Below are 14,752 nucleotides of genomic sequence, written 5' to 3' on the forward strand. Positions count from 1 at the left end.
GGAACACCTCCTCCCGGCAGGCTACCATTTCCTTACCTTGTCAAACCGTTCCTCAAGGCGCGGTTCGTTCAGGATTTAGGAGTTGACTCGCAGCCGCCGCTCGGCGCGCTCGCTCTCTGCCTCTCTGCGCCCCTCGCTGTCCCGGCCGTGCGGAGCCGCCACCGACCCGCAGCCCCTCGCTGTTTCCCCATTGGCAGAGGCACCAGGAAGGTGCAGCGCCCCCGACCCACCTACCACGTATTCCCCCCTTGAACCCGTTATTTGACCCCAAAGTTCAGAACTCAGCCTCGTGCAGGCCCTTGTCTCCTTCAGGGGCCAAACCCTCTGGGCTCTGCAGCAAACCTGCTGCCCAAAGTCAGTCCAGGCATTCGGAGCCATTTCAGGGATGGTAACACCCATAGCTTCACCCACAAAACTATTTATAAAGACATCAGCACACACCTTTCCTTTCATGACCAAGGCCCGCACGAAAGGCAGGAGTTATCCCTCCTGCGCCCGGCATGCCATACTAAACAATTCCTGGTCAAGGAGCACGCAAAGGGGCTGCGGGTCTCCATTTACTTGGTGGGTGTCATCGCCCAGCGCCGATGCGGGGGGAATCTCTGCTGCCATCCGTGGCGCCGATGGGAGCGGGGCGCGGAGTTTGCCCTAAAGGCAAGCCGAGCTCGGGCGGGCCGGGGCCGCTTGGAGCGCTGCTGGGCCGGGAGCGGGGAGCGCAAGAGGCGAAAGGCGAGCGGAGGCGAGGGGCTGCGGGTCGGTGGCGGCTCCGCACGGCCGGGACAGCGAGGGGCGCAGAGAGGCAGAGAGCGAGCGCGCCGAGCGGCGGCTGCGAGTCAACTCCTAAATCCTGAACTAACCGCGCCTTGAGGAACGGTTTGACAAGGTAAGGAAATGGTAGCCTGCCGGGAGGAGGTGTTCCATTGAGTCTGTCCTTGACCACGAGACCAGGGGAGAGCGCGAACGCAGTCCCCCACTACCACAAATTATGCAGTCGAGTTTCCCGCATTTGGGGAAATCGCAGGGGTCAGCACACCCGGAGTGCAAGGGATGAGCCTCGCCCTGGGAAAACCACCTGCCTGATCATGGTGTCTCCCCTGCCAGGTAAGTATGCCCGAACTCCCCCACCGCCCGCCTGCCCCGCCCGCCGCACGCCCGCCCAACACACGCCCGGACCCGCCCCGGCCCCGGCACCGCCCGGCCCCGCGCTGCGCCCCGGCCCGCACGGCCCGGCCCGGCCCGGCCCGCGCCGAGCCCGCGGACGCGCCAGGACAGCGCGGGCTCGGCGCGGGCTCGGGCCCGGCATGCACCGCGCGGCGGGGACAAATCTGCATGGACACGCCCACTCACCGCTCCCGCGCCGCTAGTGCCGCTCCTGCCGCGCGCTCCCACTGCCCCGCCCCCCGCCCGGCCTCTCCGGGCCCCGCCCCCTCGCCCACCCAACCGGCTGCCCGTGCCGATCCGGGTCCTGGTGCCGGTGCCGGTGCCGTTCCCGTTCCCTTTCCCGTTCCCGCTGCCGGTGCCGTGGTGCTGCCCGGGACTCGGTGTCAGAGCACGGCAGCGCCAGCGGCAGAGGCGCCGCGGGGCAGCGCAGGGCCCGGGGCTGACCAGGGCTGTGTCAGGGACACCGAGAGCTCCGCTGCTGGCTGGGCCTGCCCGGGGAAAGGGACACGGGCTCCGAGGGACCGGCGGGGCTGCGCAGGACCTCGCTGCGTGGCAGGGGCTGGTACTGGGCTCAGCACTGGTGACACGGTGGCACCTCGCTGGGTGTAATGGTTTGTACTGGGCTCAGCACAGTCCGGGACAGCACACCGACAGGGTGGCACCTACACAGTCTGTGATTTGCGTTGTGATTTCAGGGTTAACCCCAGAACCTCGGGTCCCTCCCCTGATCATTCCCTCCCAGGTGTGTCAGTCACCTCTCCTTTCCCCTCCCAGCACTGTCTGTCAGTCCTGCCATTCCAGAGGGCATTGAGTGTTTGGCAGATTCAAAGGATGCCCTCTACCCCTGGGGGGCACTGGGCCATCCAGGTGTCCTTTGTCCCTTTGTCCCTCCCTCCTGTCCCTGCTTGGTGGCTCCCTGCCCCTTCCCTGCCCCTCTCCCCGGGGTTCAAAGGAGCAGCAGCCACGGGCTCAGGGAGTTCTGTGGGAGCTGGTGCTGCATTCAGAGGCCTGAGGGCCAGAATAAAGCTCTGGATCCAAACCCTCCATTAGAACCGACTCCTTTCCTTCACCATCCCCTTAAAGCTTCTCCACCAGAGATAAACCTGACGAGCAGCCCCTGTTATGGGGGGAAGCTCCATCCCAGCACCACCAGAGCTCCTGCAGGCCTGGACTTGTGCCCACCTGCCCAGCTGCAGCACCCAGGCAGCCCAAAGTGTCTGTGGGGTGAAACACCACACACCCAGCCGGCCAAAAGTGTCTGTGGGGGGAAACAGCACAGTTCCCCAGTTTGGTTCAGCACCAAGGGCCTGACAAGCCAAGGCACGTCCCATCCAGCTATATTGGTAATATTCCAGTAGAGGAGTTCTTCAACTATTGGAATAAAGGCAGAGAGTCTGCTGGAGCACACATCCGTGGCGTTTTCTCTCTCGGGTTTTTGGAGGGTGCAGCCTCCTTTTATCCCAGCTCCCAGCTGCATGTCGCCCTCTTCCTTTCCCCATTGGCAGAGGCACCAGGAAGGTGCAGCGCCCCCGACCCACCTACCACGTATTCCCCCCTTGAACCCATTATTTGACCCCAAAGTTCAGAACTCAGCCTCGTGCAGGCCCTTGTCTCCTTCAGGGGCCAAACCCTCTGGGCTCTGCAGCAAACCTGCTGCCCAAAGTCAGTCCAGGCATTCGGAGCCATTTCAGGGATGGTAACACCCATAGCTTCACCCACAGAATTACTTGTAAAGACATCAGCACACAGCTTTCCTCTCATAACCAAGGCCCGCAAGAAGGGCAGGAGTTATCCCTGTGAAAAATGCCAATCAATTGTTTTTAACATTTTAGAAATTTAATATAATTAAAATAGTTATAAAAATAGTAATACTATTAGAGTAGTAATAATAAATTGGACAATTTGAATTAGGACATATGAGACAATACAAACAAAGAGTTACGGACGTCCAGGTACCTTTTTCTGGGCAGCACAAGTCCAAAAAAGACACCCATGTGAAATACAAAGCTGTGTTCCATGTCAGGTACAAACAGGCGACGTGTGTATTTGTGAATGCAAAATGTGTGGACCCCGACAATGGGAGAGCTGTGAATTCTAATAATAACTGAGGAAAATAAAGCATGGAAAAAGGCCTTTGAACCTATATTCTGTTTGCATTTAACCCTGGTTGATTTAGGAGCACTGGAATTAAGGTGTTAAGGATGTTGCTTTTTGCTTGCATTTAATCCATACAGAGCTCTGCAATAATAACCTTTTGAAGTATAATTTTAGAATATTACTTGTATCCTTTAAACTATAGCTTTGGAATATATATAAAGGAAATATGCTTATCTCACGCCTTATGGAAGCAGAGAAAAAACAGTTTGAGAAAGGAAGATGAACATCACCTCAAGGATTTATGGTTTCAACTAAAGGGAAGCTGGATATCACTGTTGTTAGATTTATAGTCTCTGCAATTAAAAGGTGGAGCCACATCTGGGGAGCTGGACTCCACCAGATGGGATTCGTCTTTCTTCTTTCGGAAACTGGACCGCCACCATCTGGGATCCTCCTTTTGAGATACATCCTGAGAAACTAAGATCACAATAGTGTATAGAATTGTGATGGAATAATTTGGAATAAAAAATGCTGATGAGTAAAACATTGGAAATAGAAACTGCTGAAAAAGCTGATGAGTACCCCTATAACTACCTGTAACCCTCAACTATCGGTGTGCAGTTGGAGGGAAAACGTCCCCCACTGTACCCAGCCCTGTATTGCTCATATTTTACCATATTAAATAATAAATTGATTGCTGCTTGAATATTGGCCTACTCAAGCTTCTTATTCATAACACCCGTTAACAGAGGATTAACCCTTAAAAGCAATAGCCTGTTGCATATTCATACACCTCATCCATGATGCACAAATTCCATTCAAATACAGGATTCTGTCTGCTCATCGTCAGCTTCTTCCTCCGAATCCTGACGGTGCCATGCTGCCCAAGCGAGGTGGGAAGAAGTTCGTTTCTCCTGATATTGGAGCAATACATTCTTTTTCTCTGAAAGATTCAGGTGTCCTGTGGCTGCTATCTCAGTGAGAGCACCTCATTCCCCTCTTTAAAAAAAGCATCCTACATAGCATAGTTTCTATTTTAACCTTTTGTTATAACCTAAAACTAGATTGAACACGCTAGGTAAGAGAATTAATACAGCATTACTTTCTAGCACAACACATATAATATTGATTTCAATATTTGCGAAAAGTCAATCACAAAATAGACATTTTTCACATCCCTCGTGCCGTACTAATCAATTGCTGCTCGACGAGCACCCAAAGGTGCTGCGGGGCTCCATTTGCTTGGTGGGTGTCATCGCCCAGCGCCGATGCGGGGGGAATCTCTGCTGCCATCCGTGGCGCCGATGGGAGCGGGGCGCGGAGTTTGCCCTAAAGGCAAGCCGAGCTTGGGCGGGCCGGGGCCGCTTGGAGCGCTGCTGGGCCGGGAGCGGGGAGCGCAAGAGGCGAAAGGCGAGCGGAGGCGAGGGGCTGCGGGTCGGTGGCGGCTCCGCACGGCCGGGACAGCGAGGGGCGCAGAGAGGCAGAGAGCGAGCGCGCCGAGCGGCGGCTGGGAGTCAACTCCTAAATCCTGAACGAACCGCGCCTTGAAAACGGTTTGACAAGGTAAGAAAACGGTAGCCTGCTGGGAGGAGGTGTTCCATTGAGTCTGTCCTTGACCACGAGACCAGGGGAGAGCGCGAACGCAGTCCCCCACTACCACAAATTATGCAGTCGAGTTTCCCGCATTTGGGGAAATCGCAGGGGTCAGCACACCCGGAGTGCAAGGGATGAGCCTCGCCCTGGGAAAACCACCTGCCTGATCATGGTGTCTCCCCTGCCAGGTAAGTATGCCCGAACTCCCCCACCGCCCGCCTGCCCCGCCCGCCGCACGCCCGCCCAACACACGCCCGGACCCGCCCCGGCCCCGGCACCGCCCGGCCCCGCGCTGCGCCCCGGCCCGCACGGCCCGGCCCGGCCCGGCCCGCGCCGAGCCCGCGGACGCGCCAGGACAGCGCGGGCTCGGCGCGGGCTCGGGCCCGGCATGCACCGCGCGGCGGGGACAAATCTGCATGGACACGCCCACTCACCGCTCCCGCGCCGCTAGTGCCGCTCCTGCCGCGCGCTCCCACTGCCCCGCCCCCCGCCCGGCCTCTCCGGGCCCCGCCCCCTCGCCCACCCAACCGGCTGCCCGTGCCGATCCGGGTCCCGGTCCCGGTGCCGGTGCCGTGGTGCTGCCCGGGACTCGGTGTCAGAGCACGGCAGCGCCAGCGGCAGAGGCGCCGCGGGGCAGCGCAGGGCCCGGGGCTGACCAGGGCTGTGTCAGGGACACCGAGAGCTCCGCTGCTGGCTGGGCCTGCCCGGGGAAAGGGACACGGGCTCCGAGGGACCGGCGGGGCTGCGCAGGACCTCGCTGCGTGGCAGGGGCTGGTACTGGGCTCAGCACTGGTGACACGGTGGCACCTCGCTGGGTGTAATGGTTTGTACTGGGCTCAGCACAGTCCGGGACAGCACACCGACAGGGTGGCACCTACACAGTCTGTGATTTGCGTTGTGATTTCAGGGTTAACCCCAGAACCTCGGGTCCCTCCCCTGATCATTCCCTCCCAGGTGTGTCAGTCACCTCTCCTTTCCCCTCCCAGCACTGTCTGTCAGTCCTGCCATTCCAGAGGGCATTGAGTGTTTGGCAGATTCAAAGGATGCCCTCTACCCCTGGGGGGCACTGGGCCATCCAGGTGTCCTTTGTCCCTTTGTCCCTCCCTCCTGTCCCTGCTTGGTGGCTCCCTGCCCCTTCCCTGCCCCTCTCCCCGGGGTTCAAAGGAGCAGCAGCCACGGGCTCAGGGAGTTCTGTGGGAGCTGGTGCTGCATTCAGAGGCCTGAGGGCCAGAATAAAGCTCTGGATCCAAACCCTCCATTAGAACCGACTCCTTTCCTTCACCATCCCCTTAAAGCTTCTCCACCAGAGATAAACCTGACGAGCAGCCCCTGTTATGGGGGGAAGCTCCATCCCAGCACCACCAGAGCTCCTGCAGGCCTGGACTTGTGCCCACCTGCCCAGCTGCAGCACCCAGGCAGCCCAAAGTGTCTGTGGGGTGAAACACCACACACCCAGCCGGCCAAAAGTGTCTGTGGGGGGAAACAGCACAGTTCCCCAGTTTGGTTCAGCACCAAGGGCCTGACAAGCCAAGGCACGTCCCATCCAGCTATATTGGTAATATTCCAGTAGAGGAGTTCTTCAACTATTGGAATAAAGGCAGAGAGTCTGCTGGAGCACACATCCGTGGCGTTTTCTCTCTCGGGTTTTTGGAGGGTGCAGCCTCCTTTTATCCCAGCTCCCAGCTGCATGTCGCCCTCTTCCTTTCCCCATTGGCAGAGGCACCAGGAAGGTGCAGCGCCCCCGACCCACCTACCACGTATTCCCCCCTTGAACCCATTATTTGACCCCAAAGTTCAGAACTCAGCCTCGTGCAGGCCCTTGTCTCCTTCAGGGGCCAAACCCTCTGGGCTCTGCAGCAAACCTGCTGCCCAAAGTCAGTCCAGGCATTCGGAGCCATTTCAGGGATGGTAACACCCATAGCTTCACCCACAGAATTACTTGTAAAGACATCAGCACACAGCTTTCCTCTCATAACCAAGGCCCGCAAGAAGGGCAGGAGTTATCCCTGTGAAAAATGCCAATCAATTGTTTTTAACATTTTAGAAATTTAATATAATTAAAATAGTTATAAAAATAGTAATACTAGTAGAGTAGTAATAATAAATTGGACAATTTGAATTAGGACATATGAGACAATACAAACAAAGAGTTACGGACGTCCAGGTACCTTTTTCTGGGCAGCACAAGTCCAAAAAAGACACCCATGTGAAATACAAAGCTGTGTTCCATGTCAGGTACAAACAGGCGACGTGTGTATTTGTGAATGCAAAATGTGTGGACCCCGACAATGGGAGAGCTGTGAATTCTAATAATAACTGAGGAAAATAAAGCATGGAAAAAGGCCTTTGAACCTATATTCTGTTTGCATTTAACCCTGGTTGATTTAGGAGCACTGGAATTAAGGTGTTAAGGATGTTGCTTTTTGCTTGCATTTAATCCATACAGAGCTCTGCAATAATAACCTTTTGAAGTATAATTTTAGAATATTACTTGTATCCTTTAAACTATAGCTTTGGAATATATATAAAGGAAATATGCTTATCTCACGCCTTATGGAAGCAGAGAAAAAACAGTTTGAGAAAGGAAGATGAACATCACCTCAAGGATTTATGGTTTCAACTAAAGGGAAGCTGGATATCACTGTTGTTAGATTTATAGTCTCTGCAATTAAAAGGTGGAGCCACATCTGGGGAGCTGGACTCCACCAGATGGGATTCGTCTTTCTTCTTTCGGAAACTGGACCGCCACCATCTGGGATCCTCCTTTTGAGATACATCCTGAGAAACTAAGATCACAATAGTGTATAGAATTGTGATGGAATAATTTGGAATAAAAAATGCTGATGAGTAAAACATTGGAAATAGAAACTGCTGAAAAAGCTGATGAGTACCCCTATAACTACCTGTAACCCTCAACTATCGGTGTGCAGTTGGAGGGAAAACGTCCCCCACTGTACCCAGCCCTGTATTGCTCATATTTTACCATATTAAATAATAAATTGATTGCTGCTTGAATATTGGCCTACTCAAGCTTCTTATTCATAACACCCGTTAACAGAGGATTAACCCTTAAAAGCAATAGCCTGTTGCATATTCATACACCTCATCCATGATGCACAAATTCCATTCAAATACAGGATTCTGTCTGCTCATCGTCAGCTTCTTCCTCCGAATCCTGACGGTGCCATGCTGCCCAAGCGAGGTGGGAAGAAGTTCGTTTCTCCTGATATTGGAGCAATACATTCTTTTTCTCTGAAAGATTCAGGTGTCCTGTGGCTGCTATCTCAGTGAGAGCACCTCATTCCCCTCTTTAAAAAAAGCATCCTACATAGCATAGTTTCTATTTTAACCTTTTGTTATAAGCTAAAACTAGATTGAACACGCTAGGTAAGAGAATTAATACAGCATTACTTTCTAGCACAACACATATAATATTGATTTCAATATTTGCGAAAAGCCAATCACAAAATAGACATTTTTCACATCCCTCGTGCCGTACTAATCAATTGCTGCTCGACGAGCACCCAAAGGTGCTGCGGGGCTCCATTTGCTTGGTGGGTGTCATCGCCCAGCGCCGATGCGGAGGGAATCTCTGCTGCCATCCGTGGCGCCGATGGGAGCGGGGCGCGGAGTTTGCCCTAAAGGCAAGCCGAGCTTGGGCGGGCCGGGGCCGCTTGGAGCGCTGCTGGGCCGGGAGCGGGGAGCGCAAGAGGCGAAAGGCGAGCGGAGGCGAGGGGCTGCGGGTCGGTGGCGGCTCCGCACGGCCGGGACAGCGAGGGGCGCAGAGAGGCAGAGAGCGAGCGCGCCGAGCGGCGGCTGGGAGTCAACTCCTAAATCCTGAACGAACCGCGCCTTGAAAACGGTTTGACAAGGTAAGAAAACGGTAGCCTGCTGGGAGGAGGTGTTCCATTGAGTCTGTCCTTGACCACGAGACCAGGGGAGAGCGCGAACGCAGTCCCCCACTACCACAAATTATGCAGTCGAGTTTCCCGCATTTGGGGAAATCGCAGGGGTCAGCACACCCGGAGTGCAAAGGATGAGCCTCGCCCTGGGAAAACCACCTGCCTGATCATGGTGTCTCCCCTGCCAGGTAAGTATGCCCGAACTCCCCCACCGCCCGCCTGCCCCGCCCGCCGCACGCCCGCCCAACACACGCCCGGACCCGCCCCGGCCCCGGCACCGCCCGGCCCCGCGCTGCGCCCCGGCCCGCACGGCCCGGCCCGGCCCGGCCCGCGCCGAGCCCGCGGACGCGCCAGGACAGCGCGGGCTCGGCGCGGGCTCGGGCCCGGCATGCACCGCGCGGCGGGGACAAATCTGCATGGACACGCCCACTCACCGCTCCCGCGCCGCTAGTGCCGCTCCTGCCGCGCGCTCCCACTGCCCCGCCCCCCGCCCGGCCTCTCCGGGCCCCGCCCCCTCGCCCACCGAGCCGGCTGCCCGTGCCGATCCGGGTCCTGGTCCCGGTCCCGGTTCCGTTCCCGTTCCCTTTCCCGATCCAGGTCCCGGTGCCGGTGCCGTGGTGCTGCCCGGGACTCGGTGTCAGAGCACGGCAGCGCCAGCGGCAGAGGCGCCGCGGGGCAGCGCAGGGCCCGGGGCTGACCAGGGCTGTGTCAGGGACACCGAGAGCTCCGCTGCTGGCTGGGCCTGCCCGGGGAAAGGGACACGGGCTCCGAGGGACCGGCGGGGCTGCGCAGGACCTCGCTGCGTGGCAGGGGCTGGTACTGGGCTCAGCACTGGTGACACGGTGGCACCTCGCTGGGTGTAATGGTTTGTACTGGGCTCAGCGCAGGGTGACAGGGTCGCTTCCACACGTTCCATGCACAGAGCCGCTCATGGCCCAGCCACCCCGGCACCGAGGGGGTCTGGGCACAGGCAGCAGCATGGTGAGAGCCTGTGGAGGGCATGCCCGTGAGAGGGATGGTGGATTTGTCTTTACAAACCAGCTGTGGGTCTGCTGGAAGGTAAAACTACCAGTGAGTGATAAAAAAAACCATGGGAAGGATTGTACTGATTGGGGAATGGAAAAAGATATTTGATTTTACAAATAAAGTTTGAGTTTGCTGATAAATGAAATTAGACATTGAAAGCTGAAAGAAACAATGGGGAAGAAAAAAAACCCCTAAATTCCATAAGAATTAAAAATTAAAAGGGAGGGTTACACATTAGAGGGAAAATCTCTGGTATCAGGCATTTTGGGAAGTCTGTTCCTCTCAAGTACCTCAGAAATGGGGAAAGAGAGAAGGGAAATGTGGCTGGGAAATTGGGATAAAAAGGAGGCTGCAACCTCCAAAAATTGGAGATATCCCAGGGAAATGCCCCATGGCCTCTCCCTTTATTGGGATAAAGTCAAAAAGGGACTCCTCTGTCTCCTTTTTGGACATAAAGCTCTGGTGTTTGTGGATTGATTTTCCCAACACCCATGAGCACACAGTGCTGTGGAAATGCCCGTTCACATTCGAAGGGGAAGCAGGGGGCCCTCAAACAGAGGGGTGCTCATTTACTCATTTCACCCCAGAGCCACCGCGACCCCACAGGGCCCTGCACACCCAAAGCCAGCACCGTGCCCTGTGCAAACCCAGGGCACCACTGGGAACATTTCTGTGTCTGCTCTGGGGTGCCCTGACCCCCAGGGCAGCACTGACTCTGACCCTCATCCATGGAGAAACTTTCCCGGACTTCAAGATAGACTGGAACCCACAGAAGTGTGAAATAGGTTATAGAGGATAGTACAGGTCTACCACTTGGTGAGAAATTTAGACTTTTGGATTTTTAGTATGTTGTGGATGGAAGCAAGATGGAGGCACAGGGTGTTGTCCTGCATTTCTTCTTCATGCTTCTTCTTGCTTCTTCTTCATGGTTTGGGTGGCATTTTGAAATTGGGCAGAAAAGTCCCCATTGTGGGCTTTGTGGGATCAGTTATTGGGTTAAAAGGGAAAATAATCCAGGTGTCAGCTCTTAATTGGGTGGTTTAGTCTTAAAAGACCTTGGAACAAGAGATTGTTGGCCATTTTGTGCCTTCTAATGAAAAGCTGCCGAACTCACAGTAGTGAGGCTGTTTTACTGATAAGAAATAATACCCGATAAGAAATAACCCCTGACTGATAAGAAATAATAAACACTTCAGTCCGAACACAAATTACTGTCTCGAGTGCCTTCAATCCATATCCAGAGCAACCAATCGAGCCCCAGCTCCTCTCCTGTCCCTGCTGGTTGGGCTCTCAGGGATGTGCTGGCTGCTCGAGGATCCCCTGCAAGGCCGTGGCACGTGCTGCCTGTCTGCACAACGAAGGCAGAGAACAGACATGCCCTTCCACAAAATCCAGTACAAACTGCTCCCACTGCTTGGGAGACCTGGAGCAAAGCTTTCAGATGGGAAGCAATGGCTTCTGAGCGTGGAGGATGAGTAAGGAACCTGCTGGGCGGCACCCAGGTCTTGTTGGGTTTGTCATTGTCAATGTTTGTGTCATTGTCAATGTTTGTGTCATTGTCAATGTCCATGAGGGTTCAGCTGACCCAGCCTGGAGGCAAACGGGACCCTGAGAGCCTGGAAATGAGGCTTGGATGGGGCAGGCAGGGGCCAGAGGAGCAATCCTGAGTGCATGAAGGGATGGGGAGGAAGAGGAGAGGAGAGGAGAGGGAAGGGCTCTGGCTGGAGGCTGTCAGTCATTGCACAGCCCATCCCTGTCGGTTTCTCTGGATTGAAGGCACTTGAGGCAGTAATTCATCTTTGGACTGAAGTGTTTATTATTTCTTATCAGTAAAACAGCCTCACTACTGTGAGTTCGGCAGCTTTTCATTAGAAGGCACAAAATGGCCAACAATCTCTTGTTCCAAGGTCTTTTAAGACTAAACCACCCAATTAAGAGCTGACACCTGGATTATTTTCCCTTTTAACCCAATAACTGATCCCACAGAGCCCACAATGGGGACTTTTCTGCCCAATTTCAAAATGCCACCCAAACCATGAAGAAGAAGCAAGAAGAAGCATGAAGAAGAAACGCAGGACAACACCCTGTGCCCTCCATCTTGCTTCCATCCACAACGCACTAAAAATCCCAAAACCTCAATTTCTCAGCAAATGATGCACCTGCGCTACTCTCTATAACCTATTTCACACTTCTGTGGATTCCAGTCTATCTTGAAGTCCGGGAAACTTTCTCCATGGATGAGGGTCAGAGTCAGTGCTGCCCTGGGGGTCAGGGCACCCCAGAGCAGACACAGAAATGTTCCCAGTGGTGCCCTGGGTTTGCACACATCCCCAAGCAGCCAAGTAGGGGCAATGGGACACCCAGGCTGCAGTGATGAGGGGCCCTGAGCTCCTGGGCACCAGGGACCCCTGTGTTATAGGTGGATAATGATGATTGGTCTCGCAATTAAGGGATAACTACTGTGTGAATATTAAGAAAAGCTTTAGTGATGCATGGTTATTATAATTTAGATGTCCTCTGTTCTCCCCATAGTTCCCTTTTTCCCCCTGTATTGTTGCCATCAGACAGCCTGGGCTGTCTAGGACAGGTACAAAGAAGCTGCACATGTGTCCCTTGCATGGGGCAGCTGGGAATGGAAAAGCTTGGGGGTGCTCAGGGGGTGGGCATGGCAACACCTGAGCTCCAGTGCAGTTACAGGAACGGAGTTTCCACTGATAAATGGCAAAGAAGAGCTGACTGACAGACTTTGGGAGGGCTGATCCAACCCCAGGGGTGTAAAAGACTGAGCACCCATCTTGAAGATGAACTGGCTGCGTGGTATTCACGAGGGGCAGTTCCCAGCACTGCAGCTTTTTCCTTATATAGTCCTTTGTTGTGTTTTTGTTAAGGTTTAATAGACCTTTTTAAATTTTCAAAGTGAACAGTTGTTTCTCACACCTGTGCCGCAGCTCCTGGTGGGGAGCAAGGCAATGTGAGTCACTCTGGTCCAGCAGTGCCATGCCAATGGCCAGCAAACACGGCACCGGCCTTGCCAGCTCCACGGCACGGGGACAGGAGTGGGACCAACCTGGGGGCCAGCCCCATGGCACGGGGACAGGAGCTGGAACAGGAGCTGGACTGAGCCAGGGGCCAGCCCCACGGCACGGGGACAGGAGTGGGACCAACCTGGGGGCCAGCCCCACGGCACGGGGACAGGAGCTGGAACAGGAGCTGGACTGAGCCAGGGGCCAGCCCCACGGCACGGGGACAAGAGCTGGAAGAGGAGCTGGACTGAGCCAGGGGCCAGCCCCACGGCACAGGGACAGGAGCTGGAACAGGAGCTGGACTGAGCCAGGGGCCAGCCCCATGGCATGGAGACAAGAGCTGGAACAGGAGCTGGACCGACCCGGGAGCCAGCCCCATGGCATGGGGACAAGAGCTGAACCGACCTGGGATGTCAGTGCTTGGTGGGGCTGGACAAACGAGGCCTGGCCCCGGCAAGGAGAGTGTGAACAATTTGGTTTTTTGTGATTCGTGTCAATTGGCAATGGAATCAGCAAATGCTTGTATCTGCTGTGTTGAAAGTGGATAAGCCTGGGATAACTACAAAGAACGGTTTTGAAACTTTCTGACCGAATAGCCAAATAAAGCATCGATTAAAAAAATAGAAGAAGTACAGTAGAGTTAAGAGATGAGGTAGCAAAAATGATTGATGCTTAGAATAAAATAGAGGAAGTTGTGGTTAAGCTACGGGATATTGCAACAAAGCAACTAAATGCTTATGTATAATGGAAAGCTTGATGCACTGGTACCAGACAAAAATTCTGTAGCAGACCCCTGTGAAATGCCTCCCTCCAGGCAACCACAGTAAGGACAGGAAGCCAGCGACAATCTGGAAAGATTATGAAATGGCTGATAGCAGCTTATTGATATTTGCTGATTTGGACTAACCAAGCACACCGGAAAATGCGTTGTAGCCTTAAAAGCAGTAAATATACCCTGGTGAACTTGTAAGTGGTGTGCGCCGTGAGGGGAGCGGTGACTCCCCACCCACCCAGCCACCCAAGTGCTGCTTGCTTTTTTCTTTAAAATAAAAGATATAACAATAAAAGATATAAAAATAAAATTCGGTTTGGCTGTCGAAATTTTATATCAAGAGGCAGAGCTGGAGCTGTCCAGGTCACCCTCCCGTGGGTCCGGCGGGCACGGAGACGGCGCAGTCCCGGCCACGGCCGACGGGAGCGCCCGGGGCCGGTGACGGCTCTGCCGCTGCTGGGGGCGTGTCCATGCAAATGAGATCCCGCCGCGCGGTGCATGCCGGGCCCGAGCCCGCGCCGAGCCCGCGCTGTCCTGGCGCGTCCGCGGGCTCGGCGCGGGCCGGGCCGGGCCGGGCCGTGCGGGCCGGGGCGCAGCGCGGGGCCGGGCGGTGCCGGGGCCGGGGCGGATCCGGGCGTGTGCTGGCGGGCGTGCGGCGGGCGGGGCAGGCGGGCGGTGGGGGAGTTTGGGCATACTTACCTGGCAGGGGAGACACCATGATCAGGCAGGTGGTTTTCCCAGGGCGAGGCTCGTCCCTTGCACTCCGGGTGTGCTGACCCCTGCGATTTCCCCAAATGCGGGAAACTCGACTGCATAATTTGTGGTAGTGGGGGACTGCGTTCGCGCTCTCCCCTGATTTCTCTGTTGCAAAAATAACCCAAGCATCCGGGATGAGGTCTGTCCGAGCGTGCCGCTACTCGCAACATCTCTACTTGCCCAGTCTTGCCTAGTCTGGAGCAGTTATCGCAGCCCAGGGCCGCTAGTTTCTTGCCCAGTCTTATGGCCAGCCTAACTCCGCTGGGGCTCCGGTGTCGCCTCCGCCGGCATCTCCGGCCGTGCCCCGCCAACGGCGGTCAGGCCCTGGCTCGATGCTCTCCTCCGCCCCGCGGCCATCGCCCCGCCATCGCTCGGTGCTCCGGGTGTCGCTCCCCGCCATCGGCCGGTGCGCCAGGTGCCGC

At 55.5% G+C, this 14,752-nt stretch overlaps 4 non-coding genes across 4 annotated transcripts; 1 reads left to right on the top strand and 3 right to left on the bottom strand.

Moving 5' to 3' along the window:
• Window positions 1-945: 945 nt before the first annotated feature.
• On the bottom strand, window positions 946-1,109 carry LOC118700666 (U1 spliceosomal RNA). Its single transcript, XR_004982321.1, has one exon. It is a non-coding gene; the product is annotated as a U1 spliceosomal RNA (small nuclear RNA).
• Window positions 1,110-4,883: 3,774 nt separating this feature from the next.
• Window positions 4,884-5,047, bottom strand: LOC118700667 (U1 spliceosomal RNA). The gene has a single exon (XR_004982322.1). It is a non-coding gene; the product is annotated as a U1 spliceosomal RNA (small nuclear RNA).
• Window positions 5,048-8,785: 3,738 nt separating this feature from the next.
• On the bottom strand, window positions 8,786-8,949 carry LOC118700669 (U1 spliceosomal RNA). Its single transcript, XR_004982324.1, has one exon. It is a non-coding gene; the product is annotated as a U1 spliceosomal RNA (small nuclear RNA).
• Window positions 8,950-14,265: 5,316 nt separating this feature from the next.
• Window positions 14,266-14,429, top strand: LOC118700670 (U1 spliceosomal RNA). The gene has a single exon (XR_004982325.1). It is a non-coding gene; the product is annotated as a U1 spliceosomal RNA (small nuclear RNA).
• Window positions 14,430-14,752: the final 323 nt, after the last annotated feature.

This window comes from Molothrus ater, chromosome 32 (genome assembly GCF_012460135.2).
Source record: "Molothrus ater isolate BHLD 08-10-18 breed brown headed cowbird chromosome 32, BPBGC_Mater_1.1, whole genome shotgun sequence".
Taxonomy (NCBI): Eukaryota; Metazoa; Chordata; class Aves; order Passeriformes; family Icteridae; genus Molothrus; species Molothrus ater.